Raw genomic sequence first — 13,077 nt, forward strand, 5'->3', positions numbered from 1 at the left:
ACTAAACAAAATGAAAATTATATAATGAAGGCTCATGTATGACACTGAAATCTGTATTTTTCTCATAGTGTCACTTTTCAACCAGTTAGAGCTCATGGGTCTGGTGAACAGTTAAATTAAATTTGTACTTATTTCTTCAAAATTATGCATAAGTGTCTTTTCCTTTGCAAAAGGATTTTCATTAATAATGAGCAATACGTATACTGACCTTTTTCCCAATAGTATTCTCACAGGTGTCTGAAGACATATGGGGTGTTCGTCAACCAAGCTAAGCTATATTCATTTCAACCACGGTGTTGACACTTATTCTGTTCCTTTTCTTTCTTTTATCAAATGTTTCACTTAAAAATACATCATGGCTAAGAGCTCGGCCTCTGGAGGCAACCTGACTTGGGGTGAGCCAGGCTCTTCTACTTATTGGCTGTGAGACCGTGGGCCAGGTACATGGGCTCCGTGGGACTTGGTTTGCACATCTGCAAAATGGGGCGATACCAGCATCCAGCCTATAGGGTTACAGAGAAGTCAGGGAGGTACGGCAGGGAGAGAGCTTAGCACAATGTCCGCCCCAGCAAGAGATACCAGCTCACTCATCTTTCATCGTTCCCTGGCCTTGAGAAATATAAGAGAACAGCTTTATAACACTTTGGGCTCTTAAATCTGAATAATTTGAAATCTATTCTGGGCTATAATGGAAACGCTAGAAAAATGTTTTCTCTGGTTTACTGTTCTTGACCAAAATAGATACAGTCTTCAATGTAAAAAGAGCAGACTGTTTCTTCACTTAAAAACTTCAACCTACATTCATGTTGCATCCATACCTCACGTCCAACTGGACCACGGCACATACTGAACTCGGAGTGTTGTCAGACGGCCGAATGAACTGATGCAGGTTTACATGTGTAATGAAAGAAACTGGTGTTCTGGTCTCAACAAAGTGTATATGTACATGAAGTTCACAGTACATGTTTGGCATAAATGTAAATACTTACAAAAAGGGTGCCTCTTTTTGAAACTGTTGCCAGAGTTCCTCTCTACGCTTGCCCTTTGGAGCCCCGCAGGATGATTTTCACAGGAGTAAGCCCTCCCCGTCAGAATATGCAGGACATCACCAATATTCACATTCACATAACGTAAACCAAAAGGCAGAAATGTTCAGAAAGTTAGATGTCTATCTATGAACTATAGAATAAAAAAATATAGCAGTGATGGAAAATTATTACACATGGAGCCTGGAACTGCATGATTATGTCAACCTTGGGGATTGTAATCATATAATAACTATTTCCCAAAAGCTCCCATGTGTGTAAAACACTGACATTCACAAACACTGTATTTCATCACTTCTGAATTCCAAGGTGCAAACAAAATCTTCAAGATGAACTTGAATGAAATTTGTATTTAAGCCCTCAATTTCAAGTTCACTTTCCACAGTGTTGGAATTTACTAGAATTTGTTCCTATTAGAAGGCTTCCCCAACGTGGGGCTGTTTTTATTTTTATTTTGCTCACAAACAAGAAGTTCAAGCATGGTAGGATTTTTGCCTCTACATTATTTCTCAAGTTCTAACAAGCAACTACTAATTTATATACCCAGAGACCCACACATTAAGTAATGCATTTATATGTAGTTAGTATACATTGGCTAATACCAGTTGGTGAAATACCACACATAACAACTATGCCACTTATCAGGTACATTATTGTGATTTCTATAAGCTTACTCTTTGTATTCATTCAAAGGAAAACAATATGGTAAAAAACAAACAAAAAATCCATTGTAATATTTGGACTGTGAGAATTCTCACGCTTTTGCAGTGTCAGATTTCTGGCTGGATTGACTTTTATGCAACAGGGAGACAATAGATTATGTAACACATAAAAAATACAGGATCCCTGCTTCAACAACACATGGTGTCATTAGAAGCAGTATTACTGAGGATTAAGCTCTTTTCTCCCTAAATCAGTGTTCAACATTATACTTCCAGGCTATGTCTCTTTTTTTTTTTCTGAATTTTTGAATTTTATTTTATTTATTTATTTTATACAGCAGGTTCTTATTAGTTATCCATTTTATACATATTAGTGTATAGATGTCAATCCCAATCTCCCAATTCATCACACCACCAGGTTATGTCTCTTAATACCTTCTTTGATTGGCGTTATTGGATTATTGCAACCCAATGCTTAGCCTTATTATCGAAAGAAAGCTTAAAATAGCAGATTAAAAAAACCCTACAATAACCAGCAGATAGAAAAAGCTAACTAAATAATAGTTCGTGTGAATGCCATGTGGAACCAAACATACAAATATTTATCTAAATTAAATTATGTGATGCACTTCCAGGAAGTAACCTACTAATTATTATGCTTTGGCACTTGGTGATAAAATACACTCTATCTAGGAGAATAAAAGGCACATGTTAATCACTGCTGTCACTGAGACTTTAGTGCTGTCTCTCAGGATTGTTTCCAATGAAACACAATGTGAAATATTTACAACTCAGTTCATACAAACCCAAGCACACATAAATGTGTACCTAATTCAGCGGGGAAAAGGTATCCTGACTAAGATACATGCGTTTAGATAGCTTCTGTTCTGTTCTATTCTACTCTGTTCGATTCTATTAAATTATTTTCCAAACCACTATTCATGACCAATAAAAGGATTTTACTACCCACTGAGGGGTCATAATCTGCAATTTAAAAAATGTGTGTGGGCTTCCCTGGCGGTGCAGTGGTTGAGAATCTGCCTGCCAATGCAGGGGACACGGGTTTGAGCCCTGGTCTGGGAAGATCCCACATGACGCGGAGCAACTAGGCCCATGAGCCACAACTACTGAGCCTGCGCGTCTGGAGCCTGTGCTCCGCAACGAGAGAGGCCGCGATAGTGAGAGGCCCGCGCACCGCGATGAAGAGTGGCCCCCGCTTGCCACAACTAGAGAAAGCCCTCGCACAGAAGCGAAGACCCAACACAGCCATAAATAAATTAATTAATTAATTTTTTTTTAAAAAGTGTGTATACACACACACACACACATATATACATATATACACATATATATGTATATAGACACATATATACACACACATCTATGTACATAAGTATGTACAATACATGCATATACATATATGTATATATTAATATATGAGCGTTAGATAATCATGCATACACACATCACATATAAAGTATTGCATATAAAATCATACTTGTTTAACAATTTGGGTAATAATTAACTTTAAAGGCTAAAGTTAGACTGGGGGGAAAGATGACTTTAATTTTATTTAAACTCCTGGTCTACTCAGCACTTTGCCCCTTGCCTTCTTTCACACATATGAAACACTTTCCAGAAACACATGAAGATGATGAGAACGATAGTGACAGTGACAATACCGCCCACTTCCACCTGGACGCTCCTCTCAGTTCTCAGGTGGGCCCTACTGCCCTTATGAAATATTTTATATTCAAATGAAGAGGGAACACTGGGCTTCGATGATCCACGGGGAAGGACCACGTGGTCCCTTTGAGTATCTCATGTCACCTACAGTTTCGGCTCCAAGTACTGGATGAGTCCCTACCAAGGACTGGCTGAATGAGAAATGAATGGGAGGTTGAAATAAAGAGGCGGAGAGAAGAGACTTCATTCTGAGATACAAACCATCCCACCTAACGTAAGGAGAAAACAACTTTTACAAGGAAAGAGAAAAATTGTGTAAAATACGATGCCTAAGCTGTTTTCAGAATGCGAACTAAAATATTTAAAAATATTTTTTTTACAACTATAATTTCCATTTTCTAACAAGGACATGCAGTTATAATACCAATTCCTGACAAATAAAGGAAGAGTTTAGATTATTTTTGCGCTCAAACTTGTGGACTGATTCAGAAAACACTTACAGCAATGTGACATTATTTTCTTGACAGAATTATGTCATTTCTTCCTCTGATCACTCAACGTCTACTGTGGAAAACACTACGCTATAGCCACACAAATTAATTTATACCCATCAGTTATGACATAATTTATTAGCATCGAATAGCTGGAGGTATTTGACAATGTTGTTACTCTGTCAGCATCTAGGAGATTTTTTTGAATGTATTATTTTGGGAAAGGAAATACTTCTCAGCGTTTTGCATATATTTTGCATTAAGACCCACAGTAAAAATATATCTTAGACTCACAGACATACACACACACACACACTCACATGTCTGACACCACTTTTCCAAGACACCAAACCAAACTTTCCTTACTATGGGCGTTGTCATCATTCTAGTCTGTCCTATTCAATCTTTTAAATGCTGGTCAAAACCCTCTAAATTGACTTGACTACTCACTCATAGGTGGTCCCCATTTGGAAAACAAAACTGTACTAATCCAATCAGGCCATGGACTCCTGACTTCTATAAGAGATAGATAGATATAGGAGATTCTATAGGTAGGATGCATCTATTTCATAAAAATATAGAAATTCATTTTAATCACTTAGACTCAAAGGGCTACCTTACTAAAACATATAAGGGCAAAATATCAACTTTTGTATTTACGAGAAGAATACCTGAATTATAACCATGAGCACATAAAATCAACAATATGTTTGAGCAGGGTTAGTACCTGGGCCAAATCCAGGCCACCTCCTGTGTTTGTATGGCCTGCCAGCTAGAAATGGCTTTAACAGACAGGCAGTTACAATAAATTTGATGAGAGGGAACATTAAAATCTTGAAGTCCAATTACACGAAATGTTCTCTCCCCCAAATAATCTCATTCTTATTGACAGACATCTATTAAAAAACATTATTATTAACATTTTATTACATTTTGGATTTCATTAATAATAATTTTGTAGAAATTTGTTTCCTCTCTTCTTATATAAGTATCTACATAATATTCTCGATTTGCCCCTTGGCCCACAAAGGCTAAAGTATTGACTATCTGACCCCTTTACAGAAACTTTGCTGACCCATGCATTAGAGTGTCATTTTTAAATAGTTATAATGATTTATATTAATACTAATCAGTATTAACTAAACAGTGATCTGACTGCAGCCTTAACCACACTCTGGTACCCAGGTGAGCACACAGGTGATAGATGCTCCAGGTTCATGACTAGTGCAGGAATTCCCCACCCTACCTCACCGCACTCCCCGGCTCTGGATGTGAAATTATCCCTTTGGTTCTAGGGAAAACCATTCCCCTGAAGAGGAGAATCTCTCTGTAGCCAAGGCAACTCAGATGCCTTTGTTAAAAATAACTTTGCTTTTGTTTTATTAAGATCCATAAGCTCAAAGGGAAATTGGGCTTTTCTTTCAATGAAATTACTTTTCGCCTAGTCCGGAGATGTCACAGGAGGCGCACAGAGCTGCAGCAGGAGACGGTCTACTTAATAAGCATCTCAGTAAAAGGAGCACTTCCTGTCTCCTCACCATAGCAACTGCACTCTGGATAACTGCCACTTCTGGGTCCAGATAAATGGGGCTATTGAACAACCTCATGTTTATTACATTTCAGAAATTCTCATTTGTTTTTAGGTGGACATGAAGGAACATGGTTGAGCTCCCTCTGTGTACATTTTCCACTAGAAAAAAAAGTTTTACTCTACCCTGATACATAGGAAGTTTCCCTGAAAAAGATGTGTTGCCCTTTTGGGTATTAAGGTTTTAAAATTTAGCACTCAACAAACACAATTTGAATAAATACAAAGATTTTCTGGGGAGTATTTACGTTTTCTGCTTTTAATTTTTGCCATGTTTTACCTTGATTGCTCCTGTTTCTTTCTCTCCCTCTTTCCAATCATCATAAATACTTCTCTTTAGAACACGCTTAATGGAAAACCTTAAACAACGATCTTCATCAATATTCATCCCTTGTTTGCGTTTTAACTAGGGGGTGAGCCAAGGTGTACCTTACTGGCATGATCACTGATGGTTTTACTTATCCTGTGGACGATATTTTACAACTTCATGAAAATCTTAATTTTCACATGACATATTAATCTAAGCCTTGTTTTTAAGGCCTTCGGGTTTATTTATGTGTGGCAATTTGTATGTCTGCTTTGGGTCCTTATTAAATTTTTGTTGGTTGTATGTCTGTTTTAACAATACATAATAACTTTTTCTTATAAAACTACTATGTTGTTAAATCCCCATTTCATGTGAACAGACAGTGAGGTTCATCAGTAAAAATGCTAGAGAAAACTATGCATGAAAAAAGCATCCTCGATGTCAAATGACAAACATCTTTGGAAAGTAATTTGAAAACAAACATTCAGAAACAAATAAAACTATTGGTACATCAGTAAAAATGCTAGAGAAAACTATGCATGAAAAACACATCCTCAACGTCAAATTACAAACATCTTTTGGAAAGTAATTTGAAAACCAACATTCAGAAACAAATAAAACTATTTCCACAAAAAAAGCTAGTTGATATAAAAAAAAAAAAAGCAACAGAACATGTTAAAAATTTCCCTGGAACAAGATTTGTTCAAGGTTTATTTAGCACAGTCTTGGCACATAGATTAAATTAAATATGCTCCCTCTGGAAATAGATTCTAAACTCAAATAATCAAGTCTAATAATTAATGATTATTTTCTCCCTGCATAAAATGCTATAGCTCATTTTTGCCCTTAAGCCTCTGATAAAAATAGTGTTTCTTTTTTTTTTTCTTTTTCCAAGCAAAGGTTGTTTTTGTTGTTGAACAAAGAGTTGGTTTTCAATGACAGAATTAGGCAGATTTAGAACTACAGATGTACAAGAAAGTTCTAAAAAAAAAAACACTAAAAATTTGTTTGTTAATAGCTAACGCAAAGCTCAAAAATCTTTGTATTGAAATAAAAACAGTACCTGTTGGGCTTAACTGGCATTTGGTCCTCGTAGGGCGTTTCACCAGTTTTAGCCATCTCATGATACAGGATTTGAAGGTGAGGTGAAAGGACCGACTCACACACTCTTTACCTGAATAAATGTACCCTGGTGAGAGAAGGGTGGGACCAGGTGTGCTCAACAGGGCTTCTAAGTGCCTGTCACTGTCGCAAGTGCTTTATGTATAAATCCCTCCAGTTAATCCTCACACAACTCTATGAGGGAGGCGCTAATATCATCCCCACTTTACAGACGGGGAAACTGAGGCACATAGGAAGTAACCCAAGGTCACAGAGCAAGCAAGCAGCACAGATGGGTTTCAAAACCTGGCATCTTGTGCCAGAGGCGGGTGCTCTCAACACCCTCACAGCCCCATCTCTTGATCAGCACTCAGGTTCACGGGCGGGTAGGTGGTGAAGTCATAACAGCAACAAAACTGACCTCTGCTCTGCCTTCACACTCCAAATCCTGCCTTTGTTGGTTCCTAGCTGTGCGCTGGGCCGTGTCCTGGACACATCCTGGTTCTCAGTCACTTCGACAATGAGACAGGACAGACTCAATCCATCTCCCTGAGTTGCTCTGATAATGAATGAAATTCCAGGGTGAGAGCACTTTTCATCAAGTAGATGCATAATAAACATCATTCCCTCCCCCTTACACCACACATCTTAAACGTCTCTGTTCCCAGCGTATTCACAAACTCCTACAGCTTAACGTTCAAGGGAAACAATCATTTGAAACAAGCAGAACTGAAGTTCGACATGACTTCAAATTAATCAGGATTCTACTTTGTGCCAATCCGTGGAGAATGTGCTGAACAAAACATATTTCTTCAAAAGACATTCTCCTAACTGTGTTTTCTAGTCGATTTACCATCAGCAAGAGAAACATACAGTTTGCAGACTGCTGAATATCTGATTTTAATTCCCAAGTCATCCATTCCTTACACATGATCTAGAAAATACAATTAAAGAATGGACTTAGTTGTTTCTTTGAAACTGAAAACTACTTTATTTATTTATATAGTTATTTTAACTGATGCAACTCTCCAGAACACAAAATAACAATGAACACAAGAAATAAATCACATCTCAAATTACAAAACGACACATAGTGAGTTGCAAAGGGGCCCCTGAAAAGATATGCCCAAGTCTTAACCTTCAGTACCTATGAATGTGACTTTATTTGAAATAGGGTCCTTGGAGACGTATTTAAGGGTCTCAACACAAAACCATCTTGGATTTAGAGTGGGCCCTCAGTCCAATGACTGGTGTCCTCATAAGGGAAAAGAGAGAGGAATTTGAGACAGACACATAGGGAAGAAGGTGACGTGAAGACAGAGGCAGAGATGGGAGGGATGCAGCCCCAAGCCAAGCAGCCCCTGGAGCCTCCAGGATCTGGAAGAGGAGAGGAAGGACCCTCCCCTAGAGCCTTTGGAAGGAGTGTGGCCCTGCTGACACCGTGGTTTCAGATTTATGGATTCCAGAGTTGTGAGAGAATATAGTTCTCTCAGCTCTCGGGTAACTTGTTATGGCAGCCCTATGAAGCAAATACACTATATTTTTGAAGAGAAAAAGAAAACCACGGAATGAAAAAATATTCTTTAATGTACAGAACTACTTGAAAGTGCCCCTTGCCTTTTTTTTTCCTCCCCTGGAGCAGTGGGAGAAAAGATTTAAACAATAATCCTAAGAGCATAATCTAAGCATACAACTCAACAGGGATGCTGGTTCTCTAACATTCTTTAAGAAAACGTAAGCATTTAAAACTATCGTTTTTATTATGAGCAACAGAAATTACTGGGGTTTTTTTCTTTTTCTGCTTTTATAGTTTCCCTCTTTAAGGAAGAATAAATAATTGACTTAAAAAATAAAACGTGTTGAACTCATGTGTTAATTAAAAAAAGAAAAGAACCGTAGAACAGCTTGAGTCCCAGAAACCGCAAGGGCCAGTTTCCAGGTACTGCTGTGGTCGGCCGTGATGTAGCTGCTCTGGGCCTTTCTGCTTCAAAGCTGTTGCACTTGGGAGATGGCAGCTCCCCTGTGCTCCCTCCGCCCTGGACGCCCAACCTCAGCCTCAGCCGTGCTCCCCTCCCCCTCAGTGGACCTCCACATCTGCACCTGTGCCGAAAGGCTGTCCTCGCTTCCCTGCATCCCACCCGGTTCACCGCTTTGCTTGCTAATTTCCCCTCCACTCCAGCGCCTCTGTTCTGCCCCAGCATCTTCTCAACACGGCCCCGCATCGTCCACCGGCCCCTTCAACCATCATGTGCCCCTTAATTTCTCATCAGCTCAGTTCTCTCGGTGCCACTCCACCTGGACATCTCCGACAGTGGTCTCAAGGGACCGGCAAACCCAGGGCTTCTGTGCACTCGCCATTCCACTCAACCTCTTCGCAACATGGATGAGCTTTCCTTCCATCAGTGTCCGCACTTGAACCATCCTTGTCTCCCTCCCCCCTCTGACTACTCGCTGGGCTTCCTTCACAGGTCCTGTTTCTTTTTCTGTCATTCATTTATTCCACAAATATTCATGGAGCACCTATTATGTGCCAGGCAGGGAAATAAATAGAGAAAGAGTCCTTCCTCCATGGAGCTCACATCCTTTGGGTGAGGCGAGCAGTAGGGGAGACATGAAAGTACCTCCAATATTCCTACGTGCTAAAGAGAACGAACAGGAAATGAAATGGGGAAAGGGCTGCCATGAAAGCCAGTGTCCAGGGGAGACTTTGATGAGGAGGTGACATCTGTGGAGATCTTACGTGGCTGCTGTCAGGAGAGGAGACAGGGGCGGGGGCACAGATTGAAGTAGGGAGGCCAGTTAGGAAGCTCAAGGTGTAAGCAGATGAGTCTACATACACCTTGGTCATGAAAGCCTCGAGCCTGGATGAGCTCACGGGGAAATGAATGAAGATGGACAGAGAAGACGCCCAAGGGCTGTGCCTGGGGGGGGAGGCCCTACACTGGTCATCCTACCTTCTCAATACATTGTCTTCTGGGACCTGACACTCTCCTGGTCACCTTCTTTCACAGGCCCTTTCTCTGTCTCCTTTGCTGGCCCTCTCTCATCGCTTGACCTCTAAATGGCGGCATCCCCAGGGCTCATCCCGGTTCTCTTCTTTTCTTTATCTTCACCCCCTGCCATGGTGCTCCCATCTCATCTCATGATTTTAATCAGACTAGGGGTAGATTAAACTGATGATGAAATTTGTTGGATAATTACACTGGGGGTAAAAATGGCATTGGATTATCTTGGGCATCTGAGAAAGTATGGTTGCTTGATTCCGTACACAAATGACCCTTGGGTTTACACTGCCAATCCAGAACTATCTGTCTTCCAGAATTCGCTACTGGAGCCTCTGCGATTCTGCCCTCAGACGTTTATGTGACATTTCACACTTAACGTGACCCAACGGTGACTGTGAAATTGCCTCCAGAACTGTTCTCCTCACCATCTCCGGCATCTCAGTGAATGACAGCCCCAATCTCGCAGCCGCCTGGGCCTAAAGCCTGCTTTGAGATGCCAGCCAAGTCTGTCTCCTCTACCTTCAAAATATACCTGTAACCTGAGCACTCCTTACCCCCAGCCCTGCACCACACTGGCCTAAGCCACCGCCATCCCTACCCCAGATTTCTGCAGCGGCCTCCTCAACAGCAAGCTTCCCTGCTTCGAATCTTCCCCCTGGAGTCTACTTTCAAGGTAGTCAGAGCAATCCACCCCAGAGCTAAGTAAGGTCCTGCCCTTCTGATGCTTAATCCCTTTGGTGCCTCATCTCACATGGAGGAAGAGACGCAGCCACACTCAGGTTAAAAGTCTGGTGTCTTCTATTATGTAACTTATATCTGCTTTCCCCTCCCCCTCATCTCTATAAGCAGCACTTACTGTAAATTTCAGATACTTACAATCCAGAAATACCTTACTGCATATGGAGAGGGACACACAGAGGCCAGCCAGTATTAATACCAATGTACTAAAAGCAGACCAGTATCATGGGTGGAATAATAGATGTCTTAGTCTACTTGGGCTGCCTTAACAAAGGACCACAGACTCAGTGACTTAAACAGCAGACATAATTTGTCACAGTTCTGGAGGCTGGGAAGTCTAAGGTCAGGGTGCCAGCCTGACTGGGTTCTGGTGAGGGCTCTCTTCCTGGCTTGCAGACGGCAGCCTTCTCACTGCATCCTCACAGGGTGGGGAGAGAGAGAGCTCTGGTGTCTCTTCCTCTTTTACAAAGACACCTGTTCCATCAGACCAGGGCTCTACCTTATGACCTCATTTAACCTAATTGCCTCTTCAAAGGCTCTATCTCCAAATACAGTCACATGCAGGGGGGTTTAGGTTTCAACATATACATTCGGGAAGACACGATTCAGTCCACAGCAATAGGTTAAAGTGTCTACTTGCATGTTCCTCTCTTACACACTCTGTTACAATCACCAAATGCTTTCAGTTGTGTCCTTTGGGTCTCTTCCTTCCCCCCAGTTTTTCTCTGGAGGTTTCATTCTGCCCTGAATACTCTGTTAACCAGCCCAGTCTCCTCCTCCTGCAGACCCCCGCCCCCCTTCAATTGTGTGTCTTCAACTCCCAGGACACAGCAATGAGCAAACAGGAATGGATGTGGATGGCGCTGGCTGGAGAAAGGTTCACTCCTGACCCAGGTTCGGAGCAGGTGAAACAGCTCTGCGTCACCCAGAGAGTGGTGGCCAACAAGTAACAAGAATATCAGGATTTATCCTCTTTGAAATAGTACCTACCGATTACCACATGTGAAATCCTCAAGATAAATCAGAATTAATGAACGTGTAGCTAGTTGACTGCAAAAAACATTGTATCAAACATTTTATCTCTTTAGCCTTTTAATAGCAGCTCTTTGTTCCTTGGGGCAAATGTTTTCTTCACCTTTCAGAAATAATTACCCAAGCCCAATGAATTCCCAAGGAGATAGGTTCAGTGAGGGAAAGGAAAGGTCATGTATGTTTACATTACTGACTAGAAGAGGTCTGGGTAAGCCACGTGTTAGGAGAAGTTCAGAAAATCCACCAGCTTTTATAAAATGTTCCCTTTAACTGACTGACGTTGTTACCCCATGAAAGGTGTTAGTGCTACTGAAATCATTCAATCATAGGAAACGCATCCATGAAGCAACAGGAAACGAATGGCCAATAGCAAACACTTGAAGGATTGTACAAATAAAGTCAAACCTTGGAGACTGAATCTGTTTTCCTATCGTGTGTATTAGTTTGCAAGAGCCGCCGTAACAAAATACCACAGGCTTAAAAAATGAGCATTTGTTTTCCCACAGTTCTAGAGGCTGGAAGTCCAGCCAAGACCAAGGTGTCAGCAGATCTGGTTTCTTCTTCTTCTTTTTAAATTGAGGTAACACTGGTTTACGTAAGTTTATGTGTACCTTATAATTTGACTTCTGGTCACACTACAGCATGCTCAGCACCAAAAACTACGCAATGCTTCATGAATTTGCAAGGGTACCCTTGCCCAAGGGCCACGCTAATCTCTGTATCCTTCCAATTTTAGTATCTATGCTGCTGAAGCGAACACAGGGTTGGTTTCTTCTGAGGCCCCTCTCCTTGGCTTGTAGATAGACCTCTTCTCTCTGCGTCCTTACACGGCCTTTCTTCTGGGTCTGTGCATCCCTGGTGTTTCATGTTCAAATTTCCTCTTCTTATAAGAACACCGATCCTACTGGATTAGAGCCCACCCTAATGACCTCATTTAAACTTAATCACTTCTCAAAGACCCTATGTCCAAATGCAGTCACATTCTGAGATCCTGGGGGGGTACGTCCTCAAAGCATGAATTTGGGGGGACACAATTCAGCCCATAACATAGTGCCTAACAAATACTCCAACACTCAGTAGTTTGAAACAACAATCATTTATTCTGCTGACAAATCTAATTGGACAGGGCTCAGCAGGGACAGATCATCTCTGCTCCAGGCTGTGTAATGTGGGGAGACTCAGCTGGGGTTGGAGAATCCTCTCTTCAGATGGTTCATGACCACGGCCGACAAGCTGGTGGGGTTGGCTGTGAGCTGGGCACTCAGCATGGGGCGGGGGTTATGGGCTAGGGAGCTCCGTCCCAGCAGCAGCAGCAGTCAACGTTCTTGGATGCTCAAGAGGTGGCAAGTCAAGCCTTCTGTCTGATGTTTCCAACCTTTCTACACCAACACCCAGCGGGGTGACGGGCACAAAGCAGATAT

At 41.4% G+C, this 13,077-nt stretch overlaps 1 protein-coding gene and 1 non-coding gene across 5 annotated transcripts in view; both read right to left on the reverse strand.

The window, feature by feature from the left end:
- The window catches only part of CTNND2 (catenin delta 2), a 930,783-nt gene that overhangs the window by 297,153 nt on the left and 620,553 nt on the right, over window positions 1–13,077 (reverse strand). The gene's annotated exons all lie outside the window — the stretch shown is intronic.
- Window positions 12,312–12,416, reverse strand: LOC118893702. Its single transcript, XR_005019553.1, has one exon. It is a non-coding gene; the product is annotated as a U6 spliceosomal RNA (small nuclear RNA).

Source organism: Balaenoptera musculus, chromosome 3, assembly GCF_009873245.2.
Source record: "Balaenoptera musculus isolate JJ_BM4_2016_0621 chromosome 3, mBalMus1.pri.v3, whole genome shotgun sequence".
NCBI classification, from domain to species: Eukaryota; Metazoa; Chordata; class Mammalia; order Artiodactyla; family Balaenopteridae; genus Balaenoptera; species Balaenoptera musculus.